Raw genomic sequence first — 15,392 nt, forward strand, 5'->3', positions numbered from 1 at the left:
CTCTTTTTTTTTTTTTTTTTGCGGTACGCAGGCCTCTCACTGCTGTGGTCTCTCCTGTTGCGGAGCACAGGCTCGGGACGCGCAGGCTCAGCGGCCATGGCTCACGGGCCCAGCCGCTCCGCGGCATGTGGGATCTTCCCAGACCGGGCCACGAACCCGTGTCCCCTGCATCGGCAGGCGGACTCTCAACCACTGTGCCACCAGGGAAGCCCAGATGTACTCCTTTTAAAGAAAAATTATTAAAAAGTGACCTGAGGTAGTAAAGTTCAAATGCTCTGAACACCAAATTTTATGGAGCATGCAACAGCGAATCGGACAGGTAGATATTTGTTGGAATTTGATCTTTGAAATGGTGACTGGCTCCCTAGTTGCAGGTTGTTTGTTCTAGTCACCTTAAGAACAGGACATGTCAACCAACAACACAGGGAGAGATCTATGACTATTTGAGCTACACACAGTATTCAGTGTGACCACAATGTACACAGAACATAGAACCCTCCCTCCCTCTCTTCCTTTCATCCTTTTCTCCTCCTCTCTCCTTTCTGTGACTATTTATTGGGAGTTTACTATGAGACAGGCACTTAAGCGGGATACAGAAGTGAAACAATATGTCTCAGGTGATTGTTGGAGCTTAAAATCAAAGACAGCAAGTGCGAATTTGTCAAGGGAAAAGTCTTGTGGGAATAAACCTTGCAGACCAGCCTGGGTAGCAAGGTGGAGTTAGCTTATCGGGATGGGAGGAAGAGGAAAATGTCTTACCCTCTGTTCAATGCTAATTCACCACAGCTACCCACACACAGCAATTATTATGGAACAATCCACTGAAAACATAAAACAACACATCATAAATGTCTACATTTTTGTGCCATGAGAATACTATATAACTTTGTGACATCTTGTTTGCTAGAATATTTGAGTGAGTTACAAATGTACCAGCACATTGTCCTATGTTAACAAAGCTTCTAAGAATACACATGTTTATACATTGCTCAAGGGCAGGGATATTTTACCATGAACTCCTCCTTCACCTCATTTAGCCCAGTAACTGCCCAACATATGCTGAGAACATGCAAGTCAAATGATACCCCAGTGCTGTCAACTAAATTGAGAAAGAATTTCAAATGAAACTGATCTCTTCTACCCTGAATGTTCTAAGTATATGTGAAATTTAGAGCTTAGGTATGTTTCTCATTTCCAGGCACCAGGATTCCAAAGAGTTTTTCTAGAACATTAGGGATACATTATCAAGTTGACCAAAATAAGAAGCACTTCTTTTTCATATAGGATAATACGTATCTGCAGTTTTAATCTCAAGTACACAGTCAATAAAATCATATGCTAATTACATTTTAAGAAGAATAATTCTGTGGAACAGATCAGAAGGTTTCCACCTTTGTTCTTGTGGCATATTTCATGGTAGAAGTGTTTTATCCTAGACCTTGACCCTGCCCACGTTACTCTCCTTAGCATCCCCATTTCTGGGAAAATCCAGCCAGCTCTACTTGTGTGGCATGGGAGAGACGAACATTCTTCAGTAGAATGAGTTATGCAACTGAACGGATCAGTGATAACTGTGGTTTAAACTAAATTGAAGAGTAGCCAAAAATTAAACTGACCAAACTTCAGTTCCATCTTGGCCTTATTTGAACTTATTTAATTTGTTTATGACTGTTTAACTTTCTGCCTCATAGATTGAAAATTAAAATTTTCTATAGTAGCACAGGGAACTATATTCAATATCCTGTGATAAACCATAATGGAAAAGAATATGAAAAAGAATGTATATATCTATGAGTCACTTTACTGTACAGAAGAAATTAACACAACGTTGTAAATCAACTACACTTCAATAAAATTTTTTAAAGTTTTCTATACTAATAATCAGGGAAGACCCATAAAAACAAAACACTCTCCTAGATGAATTCAATGAATTATTATTTACTAACAATGACTATTCCTTCCTAACTAGATTTTGATGCAAATTTGTCATTTAAGGTCTAAAAGGTGCTTTAGGGTTTATATAAACATCGTATGTTATCATGGGGGCAAAAATTTGCAAAATTATACTCCAGTTCATTAGAGCAACAGAATACAAACGCAAAATACATCTGGAAAAGAAGATAAAAAAGAAAGCATGGGTGGTCACTTTCCTAACCTATACTCTCCTCAATAAATCAGAGTTTGCTTCTATACAAAAATAATATATCATCTCTCACATCTTGAAAGCTGCTAGAATCATTTCATGGAAAAGTGATCTAATGCCTAAACCATCTCAATCAGTCCTAGAGCTTCCTAAAATTCCCAATGAATGACACCTGTTTACAAAACTTTTATTTGCTCCCTTGAACAGTGTGAGCTACTTCTCAGCTTCCTACCCAATCTTTGCTGTAGCCTGTAGATGACCACAGTCTTCAATTGTTTTTCCAGAACATTCTATGATCTCTCCCTTTTTTGTTTCTTTTGAATCTGATTTCTGCTATTATCTTTTAGATCTTTGGTTGAAATTCTTGAAAAATCCTCCTGGAAAGCTGTTTGTTCTTTTCACTCTCTTATTTGTGCCTTGGAGAGCAATACAAATAAGAGACAAAGAGCGAAAACAGAACCATTTTGAGTTGTGTGGCCACAATCAAAATCTCATTTGTGATACATAATCATGTAATATTTTATTTTACCTTGTCAAAGATGGAACACTTTCAAAACATCTTCACTGTCTGGCTTCATTTACTAGTGGTCATAATAGTGGAGTGGGGTGGAATGGAAAAGAGGGTGAGAAAATTGAAGTTCTTGTCCCCCTTCAAAAAAGCGAATTGTTTTGGAAACAGCAACTGAATTCATAGTCAAGATATGTACATCTAATGGGCCTGAGAAATAATCTTCATTTTTCAGAACAGAGAGAGAACTGATAGCAACTCATAAGAAACAACTGCCTGCCTCTCTCCAGACACATCCAATCCTTCCTAGATACGTCCCACTTGGTGAATTGCATTTGCAGTATTGGGAAAATGCTGATGTAATATGTACTTCAGAGCGTTTTCTTATGTGTCAAACAGTGCTGGAGAATTCACATGATTTTATGCACCTGTGTTGTTTGGTCATTTTGTGTGTGTGTGTGTGTGTGTGTGTGTGTGTGTGTGTGTGTGTGTGTCCTTTGAGTGGAATCAAATGGCTGCCTTGATCCAATTTGTATGCAGAAACCATGGGGAAAACAGTTCTTCCTAGCGGAATATACTGCATTTGAAAAACTGCACAAATAAAAACAATGTAAAATTTCTGGTAGGCTCACTGAGTGTGTGTTTGTGTTCCCGGACACCCCATGAGCTTTTGTACACATAGATATGAATTAACTGCCCACTTCAGAATTAGTAACTGCTGGCTCTTTTGTATAGAGGACACGGTATCTTCCACTTGGAATACACATGGAAAATGTTCTTAAATTACTTTCTGTTTTTATCATTAAATGTGGGAATATACCTAAAAACCACAGCAAAACTATTCTTCATGTGTGGTCTGAATCATTTATCCATTTTTCCTATAGGAGTAAGGAAATTCTATATTTAGCCCTTTGTGGTAGAAGGTAATAAATGACTCTGAGATCTGAAAATTACTACAAGGTTTATTCTATTAATAAACTAATAATCTTGGTATTTAAGTTTTGCATGCTTAGGAACTTTTAATTAGCAATTTGGTCTTTGTACATTAAAAAAAACTAGATGAAAATTAACATATTATTCTATAGTTCACTATTAATGAAATTGTACTAGAAGGTTCAAGATTTTTCTTTTTATTGGCAAGAAAATGAAATCCTTCCTCTGACAAAATTTAGTTTTATTTTTTAGAAAAAAAAATAAGCATAAAGCATGGGAATAATGGAGGAAACTTAAAAAGGAAACTCAAGAGATTATAAATAAATATTGAGTGAAAGATACTTACTGGATATTCCATTCACACAAACTGTCACACCGAGATTTAGCAAAAACTGTACGGCTACTCAGGATTGAATATTGGTCCCTCCTGACCTGGCTTCCTCACTAACTCTTAGCCTCCTCCCTGGGCTCTCATCATAAATGCCTGATGTTCCAGTCGTATCAAACTAAAGGAGCCTTTCTGTCCAACAACAGAGGCTCCTCTTGTCCTTAAGTCCAGAGAGAATAAGATGGCTTTAAGCTCTTCCGTATGAAATATTAACACTTGAAAGCTTTTAAACCCACTATACTTCTTTCCTCCATGCTGACATAATGTCCACTGTGTAACTTTCTCTAAAATAGACCTTTTGTCTATTTTCGAAAACACTAGGTAGATTATTTCCCCTCTGATGAATTCTCCAAAGCTATAAAACTTCTCACATTCATTTTGCCCCTATAGAGCCACAGTTTGTAGTCCAAAGGGGCACCTGAAGCAGGTAGTAGCCCCAGGGTATTGGATGCTGGACAAGCTGACCAGTGGGCTTGCTCTCTGTCCATCCACCAGTCCCCCCAGGTGAGAGAATGTCTCCCCCTCAAAATTTTCTTAAGGAACAGACTTAAGTATGCCCTGACAGGAGATAAAGTAACTAAATTCTGCATGCAGTAGTTCATTATGATTGATGGGCCAAGTCTGCTAGGCTTCACCACCATGGTATTGTCTTTTCCATTTATCTGCTCAAAAGCAGACCCTCCTCTGGAGTGTGGGGGAGAGTAGGGAACAGAAGTAAGTTAAGTGAGCAAATAGTTTGCTGGGGAAGTCTGGGAATACCCATATGTGAATCACATCGTACTAACTATAAACTAAGTATAGACTCTTTTACATTTATACATTTTTATCATAATAAAGCCAAATTAAACTTTAAAAGTCTATTTTAAACACTAAAATGCAATAAAAATTCAAATTTACGACATTAATTTAATGTGAACATTAAAACTGTTCTGTTGAATCTAAGTTGGCATATCACATCTGTTACCTTAGCACACGATGGCTTTGTCTTTGGGTTTGGCGACTGGTGGTACTGACCTGGGAAGAACTGATGTGATCACCAACAGAGAGATATCCTGGCCCTTTGGATGTGGTTGACGTGAAAAACGTCAATGGTGACAGCTCTGCTAATCTGGATTTCCAACATTTTTGTTCTTGGCAAACACAACAAACCATGGATTTCTCTTAACCAAGGGAAAGGTGTCCACTTCACCATTGCTGTAGAGAGAAAGAGAATGGTGGCCAAACAGAGCAGTGGTTGAAATGATCTTTAAGTGATAGGGATGGAGAGCTCTTTGTGGCTAAGTAGAGATAATACAGCACAGAAAATAAAACAAAAACAAAACTTGAGAGATGTGGTATCTTGTCAATTGTGTGGATTCAAACTCACTCTCCTTGAATTTATGTAACTTTTGTGATGAAAGTTTCCACCACAGCACTATCAACAAAGACTTCAAATTCTCAAACAAACTCCAAGCCTTTTCTTCAATTAATATTAGATCTGTGACTTTGATGCTAATCTTCTAGCCAGATACTTAAAACCTGACTTTCAGCCACAATCTTTGTCTGTCTTTGGCAGAAAAAAATTGTTGATTTCTTTTTTTTTTTTTCTTTTGCGGTATGCGGGCCTCTCATTGTTGTGGCCTCTCCCGTTGCGGAGCACAGGCTCCAGACGCGCAGGCTCAGCAGCCATGGCTCACGAGCCCAGCCGCTCCACAGCATGTGGGATCTTCCCAGACCAGGCCACGAACCCGTGTCCCCTGCATCGGCAGGCGGACTCTCAACCACTGTGCCACCAGGGAAGCCCTGTTGATTTTTTAAGTCCAGTCCTTTTTCCAGGCTAAGTTATTCTTTGTTGCTCAGAATCATTCCTTCCGTAAAATGATTCTTTCCGTATTCCACGTATATTCCTGATTTTTCATCATTTTGTAATAGGGAAGAACCTTTGTATTTTATTACAAGTTGATCACTAAAGTGATGCTGCCTGTAAGCTTAAATTATACATAATGACCCATCTCTGGGAACCCTTCCTTGCAGGTAATGAGTGTTAAACTAAAATACCTTTGTTTAGCTCACAGGAAACATCCTGACCAGGCCCACCTGTGAATGACTGCAGGAAGGAAAAAATTAACGCATCCCCTCTGGAGGCTGACCGGAACCAGAAAATGTTTGACTTTACTTCCTCCCTTTTTAATATAAAAGAAGGCTGAATTCTAATACAGGGATGTTCTTTGGGACACTAGTCCACCATCTTCTTGGTCTGTTGGCTTTTCAAATAAAGTTTCTATTCCTTGTCCCAACAACTTGTCTCAATTTATTGGCTTGTCGTGCAGCGAGCAGTGTGAGCTTGGACTTGGTAGTCATTTCATGTATTTGTAATCACATCTAATTTCACTTCTGTTGTAATTAGGTACTTTTTACTGTTTTATACTTATTACCTATTCCTATATTAATATTTCTTAATATATTACATGTACTTATTACTATAGCATTTTTAGTTTTTTTACCATATATCAAAACTGGGAGGGAGAAAAACAAAGTATGGATTTTTGATCACTGTCATTATACTTACTTAACCTCTCCTTTTCTTCATCCTTTTCTACATCTTATACCAAAATGTCTATCTCCTTCTAAATCTCACCTCCTTTAGAAACCTTTAAAGACCTTGTTGATATAAGAGCATCCACTGGCCACAGGAATTGGCACCCCAGAGCTATTTTCCCCCTAGTTTTTTCCTCAGCTATGCACTGCCCTTGCCTACCACACCAACTTACATTTCATCATGTATCATGTACCCAGGTGTGGAAGACTCATCATGAGGAAGGCAGAGTGACAGAAAAAGAGCTTGGATCCCTGATATTTCAAAACTGCCTTATCGGTCTTGGACTGCTTATCCCCAGACTATAAAAGGAGAGAGAAATAAAAATTGTAATATACGAGACCCACTAAGTTTAACAAAGCTATGCTAATCACTGTTTTTTGGTTCTTTGTTATAGCATCTGGAACCTATATCATAACCAATATACAAATGGAACGGGGTCTTGAAATAGAATAGAGAAGGAAATTGCATCCATTTATGGAAAATACAGCTATGATTCTTACACTTTTGAACTTGTGACCTGAGGTTTGTATGTGCTACATGAATATGAAATTTAAAATTCTGGTAATTGCTAACATGGAAAAAAGCAAAATACTGCAATAAAAGATATTGAAGGGTAGACACTTTCCTTAGATATTGTTAACAAACAAAACCCGTCTGAAGAAGTGATATTGAAATAGTGATCTGAAGGGTAGGAAGGAACTGGCTGTGTGAGGAACAAAGAGAAAAACCTTCACAACAAGGTAATCTGCATGGGTGAAGAGCATGGGTGAAGATACTGGAAGAGAGAAACACTTAGATTGTTAGAGAAACTGAAATAATTCCAGGTGACTAGACTTTGTAGGTAGTTGGAAAGTGGCCTGAGATGAGGTTGGTGAGCTAGGCAGAGGCCAGAACATGCAGGATCTTGCAGGTGAAGGTTAGGAGTTGGATATTATTTTTGGTGCAATGGTAAGCTATTGAAGGATTTTAAGTAAGGGAGTGGATGGTCTAAGTTGTATTCTAAACAGATGAGTTTGGTTGCTGTGTAGCGGGTAGACTGAAGAGAAGGAAAATGTAAGAAGGGAAGCAGCAGAAGCAGTTATAGAATCCTGATGAGAAATAATGAGAAATGTAAGATCATGGAGGTGATACGGAAAAATGGAGAGATATGGACAGATCTGATGTGTTTTCTCATATACTTTGAGAATAAGTTGGATAAGACTGCTGAAGCACTGGATTTGGGGAATGAAGGGGAAAAAGAAACAAGAGTTCAGTTTTGAATATAGTAAGGACAAGACGATTGTAAGTTACTTTTATGAGTCAACCTAGGCTTTTGTAGGACACGACCCCCCAGTTTTGTGATTTATCAAAATGAAAGTTTATTTCTCACTTATGCAACAGACCACCATAGGTCTTCCAGGTCACATAAGTCTCCTGGGAAACTCTTCCCTAAGTGGTAGCTTGGGGACCCGTCTTTTCATCTTATGGCACTGCCTTTCTCTAGGTCCTTAGGGTTTTATCTATTCAGGCTGCTAGTGAATAAAGAGAGTACAGGCAAGCAGGGAGATTTGAGCAAGAGAAATATACATATAGGCCTTTTCAGGCAATGGCATCATGTCTACCATATTGCATTGGCCAACATCAATCACATGACCTAGTCTAATTGCAAGAGATGCTACAAAATGTAGTCTAGCCATGTCCCCAGGAGGAAGGGACAAGGGTAGAGAAGGCTTGACATAATATTCAGTGGGAATGACAAATAATCTCTTGGATATAAAGTCTGGAGCTGTTTCCTCAAATAAATGTGAAGAAAAAAATAAATGTCATTGAGTCCCATTTCTAATGATCTAACTTAGGCATTTCAGAGGATGCACAGATGTACACCCCTTTCTTACTACCCACAAGGACTGTGTAAAGTAATTGAAAAAAGGAGATATAAACATCTGAAAAAGTTGTCAAAGAAAACTATGGGAGATTGTCAGAGAGCAGCGAATAATTACTAAATAAATGATGTAGACAAGTCTATCACATAGTCAGGAGAGGGAAATCCATCACAGGCTAGAGTGATATAGGGAATTTTCCTAAATGAGGAAGAATTTGAGCATGAAGAATATGTAAGAGTTGTCCAGTAAAAAAAAAAAAAAAGGCACAAGGAAATGCATCAGTAAAAGTAAAATTTTTTCACTATTTAAAATAACTGAATTTTTGTAATAATTAGCATTTTCTTAGAAACAACAGATTGAAATAAGTCAAATAACTATTTAGCAATCAGCTACTAAATAACCTTATTCAAAATAATGTTTATGTGGCTTAATGTAATTTTTCTTTCCAAACAGGCTTACGCATACAGGTACAGCCTCAACTGCTAAACCAAAGATGGGCTCATTCACACTTTGAGTTTGAATCTATGACTCACTGTCCTCGGTCTCAGTCCCCTGCTTTACACAATTAGAGGGATGAGATCTCAGGACTCCCAGGGGATCCAGGTCAGGTTGCTAAGGAGGGTTTCTACATATTGTATTATATACATAGACATGATTGTGTAATCAGAAGAAAATTTGGGCAACTAGCAGCAGAAACAGAGTCAAGGAAGCGGAAGCTGGGGATGGTTTGTCTTTTCAGAGACAGACAACTTATTTCAATTGCTCTATTTCTAATTGCCTGCAGTTAGGGTCAGACTCTCAGATCAAGCAATCAAGCTTAGAAGATGGAGCCAGGCCTGAAGACAAGCACCATGATTCACCTCTTGGAGACTGCCCTTGGCTACGCGAGAAATAGATGGAGGATGATGATGACAAGGCTAATAATGATAATAATCTGCACTTACTTAGTAGCTTCAATGCTACATTTTCAAAGATGTTATAAACCTTAATTAATTAAGCCCCACAGCAGCCCCTAAGGTAGCTATTACCTGTATCGTGCAAATAATTAACCAAAGCAAAGAAAGGTTAAGTGAGCAGCCTGAAGTTATACAGGAAGTCAAAGCTAGGGAAACAGACTGACTTCTAGCCACAAAGTTGGCTCACTGCTGTTGTTTCTTTGGGAAAGGAAGTGAACAGTTTGTAAAGCACATTATGGGGGAAAAGAGCCGAGATCTGAGGTCCAGGGGTATCCAGGGGGCTCTCTCAGAACTTCTCAGAAAGTCAGTAATCCAATACGGATGTGGACTTCAAGGACTGATACTCCTGCATGTTGCCAAGATTTGCCTTTCTGTTGGTGCGAGAGTCTGCACAGGCGCCTCACCACGGTGATCCGATTACACGCCTGGCTTTACCAGAATGCAGGAGAATTACATGTGGCAATGGAGTTATTTACTTTGATTCCACAGCATCTAACACAGCGCCTGGCATATCATGGATATGATATCATAAACATGTTTTGAGTAAATAAATGCATATATAAAAATTGTCTTTGTAAACTTAGCCTGAGGTAAATAAAAAGCACTGTAAAATAAAATAATTCCGAAAAGCAACGCAATTACTGATTGAATTGAAAGGAAAAGAACCCTGATGTAGAAACCTAAGGCCTTCGCATTGATAGTAAACCCTGAGCTTGAAAGACGCGCCTGAATTTGCTCTGACAATTGGTCCTCTCTCGTCTTCAGTTTACTCATCTGCAAAAAGTAAGCAATACTATCAGCCTCAGACAGTTGTGATAAGGGCCAAATGACATAGTATATGAAGATCACCGATCTCCAGACTGTGCTAAGTCCACAATAAATATTCAGGTTCTTTCCTCCTTTTAAAAAGCAGAAGTGGGCTTCCCTGGTGGCGCAGTGGTTGAGAGTCCGCCTGCCAATGCAGGGGACACAGGTTCGTGCCCCGGTCCGGGAAGATCCCACATGCCGCGGAGCGGCTGGGCCCGTGAGCCACGGCCGCTGAGCCTGTGCGTCCGGAGCCTGTGCTCCGCAACGGGAGAGGCCACAGCAGTGAGAGGCCCGCGTACCTCAAAAAAAAAAAAAAAAAAAAAGCAGAAGTATCACTAAACCTTCACAGTTGTAAACATTAAGTAATCTGCTTGACTCTAGGTTAAAAAAAGCATTTTCACAAGGAAAACCCTTTATCAGCAAGGCAAAAGATATTAAAATATTTCCCTCCCTAATGCAGTATGAAAAAGTAAAGACTAATGCCCAACAGGAATTCTATTTAAGCGGCACAATCTGAGGAACATCTAGGTAAATGAGAAATTTGGCAAGTAGCTAATCTGCCTGATACAGTCCCCAATTAATCTAAGGACCTCACATAGCTAGTATAGATAGTGATTACCTATACCAGCTCCGTTAAATGCATGATTACAAAATCAATTTTGTCTGATCCTGCAGAGTCAGTGTTTTACGATTCGACAAAAAGATAAAAAGAAATTATTTGGAGGAAGGGGTGCGGCAGGAAGGAGGAGGAGAAAGGGGAGGAGGAAGGTCAGGGGCAGCGGTGGGTGTAGGGTAGGAAGTCAGGGGCGGCAGGGACAGAGGGTGAAAAGAATAAGAGGTAACACAAGCTGTGTGCAAGCACACACACACACACACACACATTCCACCGCTTAACCATGTGTTTAATTTGTAGATACCTTTGGCCATTGTTAAGCCTACAGAAGGTGAGAAATGGGTCTTAATCACATCTTCCTTTGACTTGCTTCAATGAATAATCCTATAAAAGTTCATTTTCTTTGCTATTCGCAACGGATTTGAAGATAAGCCTATTCAAAATTGAAAAAACACTGGAAGTTAGCAGCTTCTGGAAAATTCCACTTGTGATAATAGTTTTTACCTTTAATTTGTATTGGGCTGGATGTTTGTAGCTTCCTCTCCTCAGCTGTCATGGGCCTAAGCTCAGTGGAGGTTCAGGAGAGGTAATGAAGGATAAACAGTGAGGGCACCCCAGAAAGCTTAGGAATCTAGAAGGCAGGTTTATATGCTGCCTTAGTGCTAGCTCTTCAAAAAATAGGAAAACAAAATATAATTCAGATTACACCTTTGATTACTACAAGGTAAAGTAATTATCTTGATTAGTTGTTGACTGACGTTGAAATCTATCTTTGGGCTTAATACAAATACAATGCGAGATCACTTTTTTTTTTTTTGCGGTACGCATGCCTCTCACTGTTGTGGCGTCTCCCGTTGCGGAGCACAGGCTCCGGATGTGCAAACTTAGTGGCCACGGCTCACGGGCCTAGCCGCTCCGCGGCATGTGGGATCTTCCTGGACCGGGGCACGAACCCGTGTCCCCTGCATCGGCAGGCAGACTCTCAACCACTGCGCCACCAGAGAAGCCCTGAGATCACTCTTAAAAGCTTAGCCAAGCACCATGTATTAGTATGTTTGACTCTTAAACATTTTGGAAAGAAGCAATAAAATCTTAGGCTTAAGTGGCAGACAGACACAATTTTATCATCTGTCACTGACGTTAAGACATAACATGGAATTGAGGGAAGTGAATGTTAAAACAGAATGATTATATTTTTGATACATCTTCAATGCAGCAAATGTTTTTACTGCATTAAACTTTTATTTTTTCTTGTTTGAAGTGGCAGTATCCAATTAGTAAGTTGACAGATAAAATGTGGACTTCTTAATCATCAAATATGAATAAGATAAAGACAATTGGGGCCAGAAAACCAAGAAAATGTGGTCTTTTTCTTGAAGCCAAATTGGTTCACACACCCACACCCTTCATTAGTTCGCTTGGTTAGCATGATTCAAATTCTGTTTTTAAAATTTAGGATTGTAACTTAACTGAGACTTGTAACTATTCCCATTACTGCTGTGCAATGGGATGGTGGACTTGAAGTTAGTATCAATCAATTCAAAATGCCTGCACTGCTATTCTCATATTTTCCCCTCTTTTGCCTTCATATGATTGTATTTATCACTAAGGATCAGGTGCAAAAGTCAACCCTTTACAAATGTACTTTGGTGTCACAAATATAAAAAGAGCTTAATTAAGAATTTTAAAATCAATGAAGTTTATTTCGGAAAGCAAGAGATTTATTGTTAAATATAAAAGCAAGTGAATTTAAGAAAAATACAGGGGAAATACGATGGGCTCAATAATTACATTTAAACTTATTTTTAATCAATAAAAGCATATTTTAAAAGTAACCTGCCCAATTCTTCTATAATGTCCTCCCCATTGACCAGTATACACAGCTGTATAACAATTCTTACTCAAATTCTGACTAAAAAATGATATCATTGTTCATGGCTTTAGGATATATTAGGGTGACTAAAACCATTCAGCACTAACTAAAGTATCAACATATTTGAAAACAAATCTGTTAGAAATAAAGACATTAAGTTATCTGGACAATAAATGAAATAATGTCCATAATAAATGGAGTAGTGAGGCATTAAGTTTTTGAGAATTTGTTTTGATGACTTTTGAGCATTTTTTACCTACATGTCCCAGAGATTATTAATGGCCCTGAATAATTTCTGTCCCCATCAGGTGATCTGCAACTGCGACAATTTCCAGTGAGCCATTGTTATATGCACAGTGTGTGTGCACAAATCCTAAACTGAGTGCCTTACATTATCTCCAAGTTGTCACATGGCTGCATTTTGCTGGTGATCTTGTTTTGCTGTTTCTGTTATATGTGGGTTACAGATATCCTTTATAAAATTGTTTAGAATGCTAAATGTGTCAAGTGGGTGAGCCACAGTGGGTATTAAAAACAGTTACTTCTCTGGAATTGGTGCCAAATACTGTTGGTTGAAATAGGTTGTCTAAGAAGTTGAGCATTTTCTACAGACTATTTAGGGCAACCTTGCCTAAAGACATGGGGATGAGTTAAGTGAATTGTCCAGCTTTCTTCTGGTTTTATGAATTTCCAAAACAATGACCACTGTTGGCATTTTTTTCTTCCAATTTTTTTTTTTGGTTTGTTTTTGCTATGACAACATTTAATTTTTAATTTAATTTTTATTTTATATGGGAGTATAGTTGATTTACAATGTTGTGTTAATTTCAGGTGTACAGCAAAGTGATTCAGTTATATATATATACATATATCCATTCTTTTTTCAGATTCTTTTCCCATAGAGGTTATTACAGTATATTGAGTAGGGTTCCCCACGCTATACAGTAGGTCCTTATTGATTATCTATTCTATATATAGTAGTGTGTACGTGTTAATCTCAAACTCCTAATTTATCCCCCCCACACACTTTTAATTTTTATATTGCTTAGTAGCATTTCCTTTTTCTGGATTGTTTGATAGTTGATGATATTTAATGTAGGCTAGGGGTAGGTCTGCTTTGAAACACTTCCAAATGTTTTTAAACTTGCTCTGGATTCTACTAAATGTAATTACATGTGGTTTGAGTGCCAAAAGTGTAAATCTGTTTCAAGGGAAAAATATCTTCAGTGGAATATGCTTAGAGAATAGTAAGAGACCTTTTCTATAACTTCCTTGCTAAAATGGATGTGCTGGATTCAATTAATTCAGCTTTGAAGGATCAGTGCAAGAAACTGAGGCTCCACAAATGATGAAATAGAGTTTGTGTTGACCACAGCAAGTTCAATGAAATTCAATGTTTCAACTGGGAAAAACATATAAGGCTAATGATGGTTTCACGGGTCTGAAACTTCGATTATATCACTCCTCTTATGAGAGATTTACCCCTAGGTGGGAAAATGACCACATGAATCAGAAAGTCAGGATCTAAAAGGACAAGATGACTCAGCATTTCCTGGGGTAACACACTTGATTTTCAGAGCCTTTGTTAGTTACCTCATATGTAAAAGATTTTCCTATTACTATACAGTCTCCAAATTCCCTTCCGGCTTGAAATACTATGATTCCAAATGGACTATTGGGAAAATAAAGAAATTTGAGTTCTATCAGGGTTTGGAATTTTTTATGTGAATGACTAAAATAGTTTTTCAAGGAAAAGGTACTATGCAATCAATAATGAGACAAAGGTCAGAATGATGTGAATACGAAGTATTTAACTGTCATAAAAATCCTTCTGGAACCTGTGTTGAGAGCTTGTGATTTCTGTGATCATGTCCACTTTTTCCAGCATTTCCTGAAGAATCAATTTATACTAATTAGCCCCTTGATGCTCATGTACGGGTGACAAAGTGGCATAACTCCCATTTGTTTTTTTCTTCTTGAAATATTGTAGGGGAGGGCAATCAGAAAAGGGGAAAATGGGTCTTACTGCTTCTCCAGAAGGCTCATTATCTGCTGTCACTGGTCTGTTGGTCCTATTGTCCTACCATCTCTGCCAAGAACCTTAGTCATTTCTCAAGGGGCTGGGACAGGGACCCTTGCAGTGATGTACACCAATGGTCACATTCCTTTCTCAAGAACTTCCCTGTCTTGCTGGTTTTCTTCACTCTTGGACATGAAGAAGTGCTTTTACTGAAAGAGTAGCTATATCTCAAAACCAGCCCAAAGTAGGATGAAGAGACATTTCAACTTTATATAAATTGTTCTCTAGTAACATACATGGAAAAAAGCCTTGGAAACTTAAGCCTTCACAAAGAGTGACTCAAAAGGGAAAAGTCCCAAGGGATGTGTCCCAGTTTCCAGATGTGTCTCTCTACCTCATCATCCCCTCATTTTCCCAAAGACCCATGAAAGCTTCTAGTCTTGTATCAACCCCACCCCCTCCCATACGGAAATTCCTAACAAATTTTCTCCTCGTGTTCTTTTTTTTTAATTCTGTCAACCATAGCACTTTGGCTTTTGCCAAAATACTACTGAAAATATTCTTTGGCCTGGATATTGCTTGACTCCTGATGGCAAGGGGAGGATTCTGGTCCTATGGTCAATGGTGATTGTGGGCACTCTGATGCCAGTTCAGTCTCTCCATCATGGAGAGCTGTAGCTGATTTCCTCCCAGTTACAGAAGAAGCACCAT

General features: G+C 38.6%; 1 long non-coding RNA gene across 2 annotated transcripts in view; it reads right to left on the reverse strand.

Annotated features, from left to right (window-relative positions):
- Positions 1–15,392, reverse strand: part of LOC115859547 (uncharacterized) — a 345,784-nt gene that overhangs the window by 32,396 nt on the left and 297,996 nt on the right. Inside the window, exons 4-5 of one of the 2 annotated variants that reach the window (XR_004042099.2) lie at positions 4,987–5,166; positions 760–821 (exon numbers count right to left, since the gene is read on the reverse strand). This is a non-coding gene — a long non-coding RNA (uncharacterized lncRNA). The remainder of the gene's footprint in view (positions 1–759; positions 822–4,986; positions 5,167–15,392) is intronic. The other variant, XR_009563647.1, reaches the window with a different exon arrangement.

This window comes from Globicephala melas, chromosome 1, assembly GCF_963455315.2.
Source record: "Globicephala melas chromosome 1, mGloMel1.2, whole genome shotgun sequence".
Taxonomy (NCBI): domain Eukaryota; kingdom Metazoa; phylum Chordata; class Mammalia; order Artiodactyla; family Delphinidae; genus Globicephala; species Globicephala melas.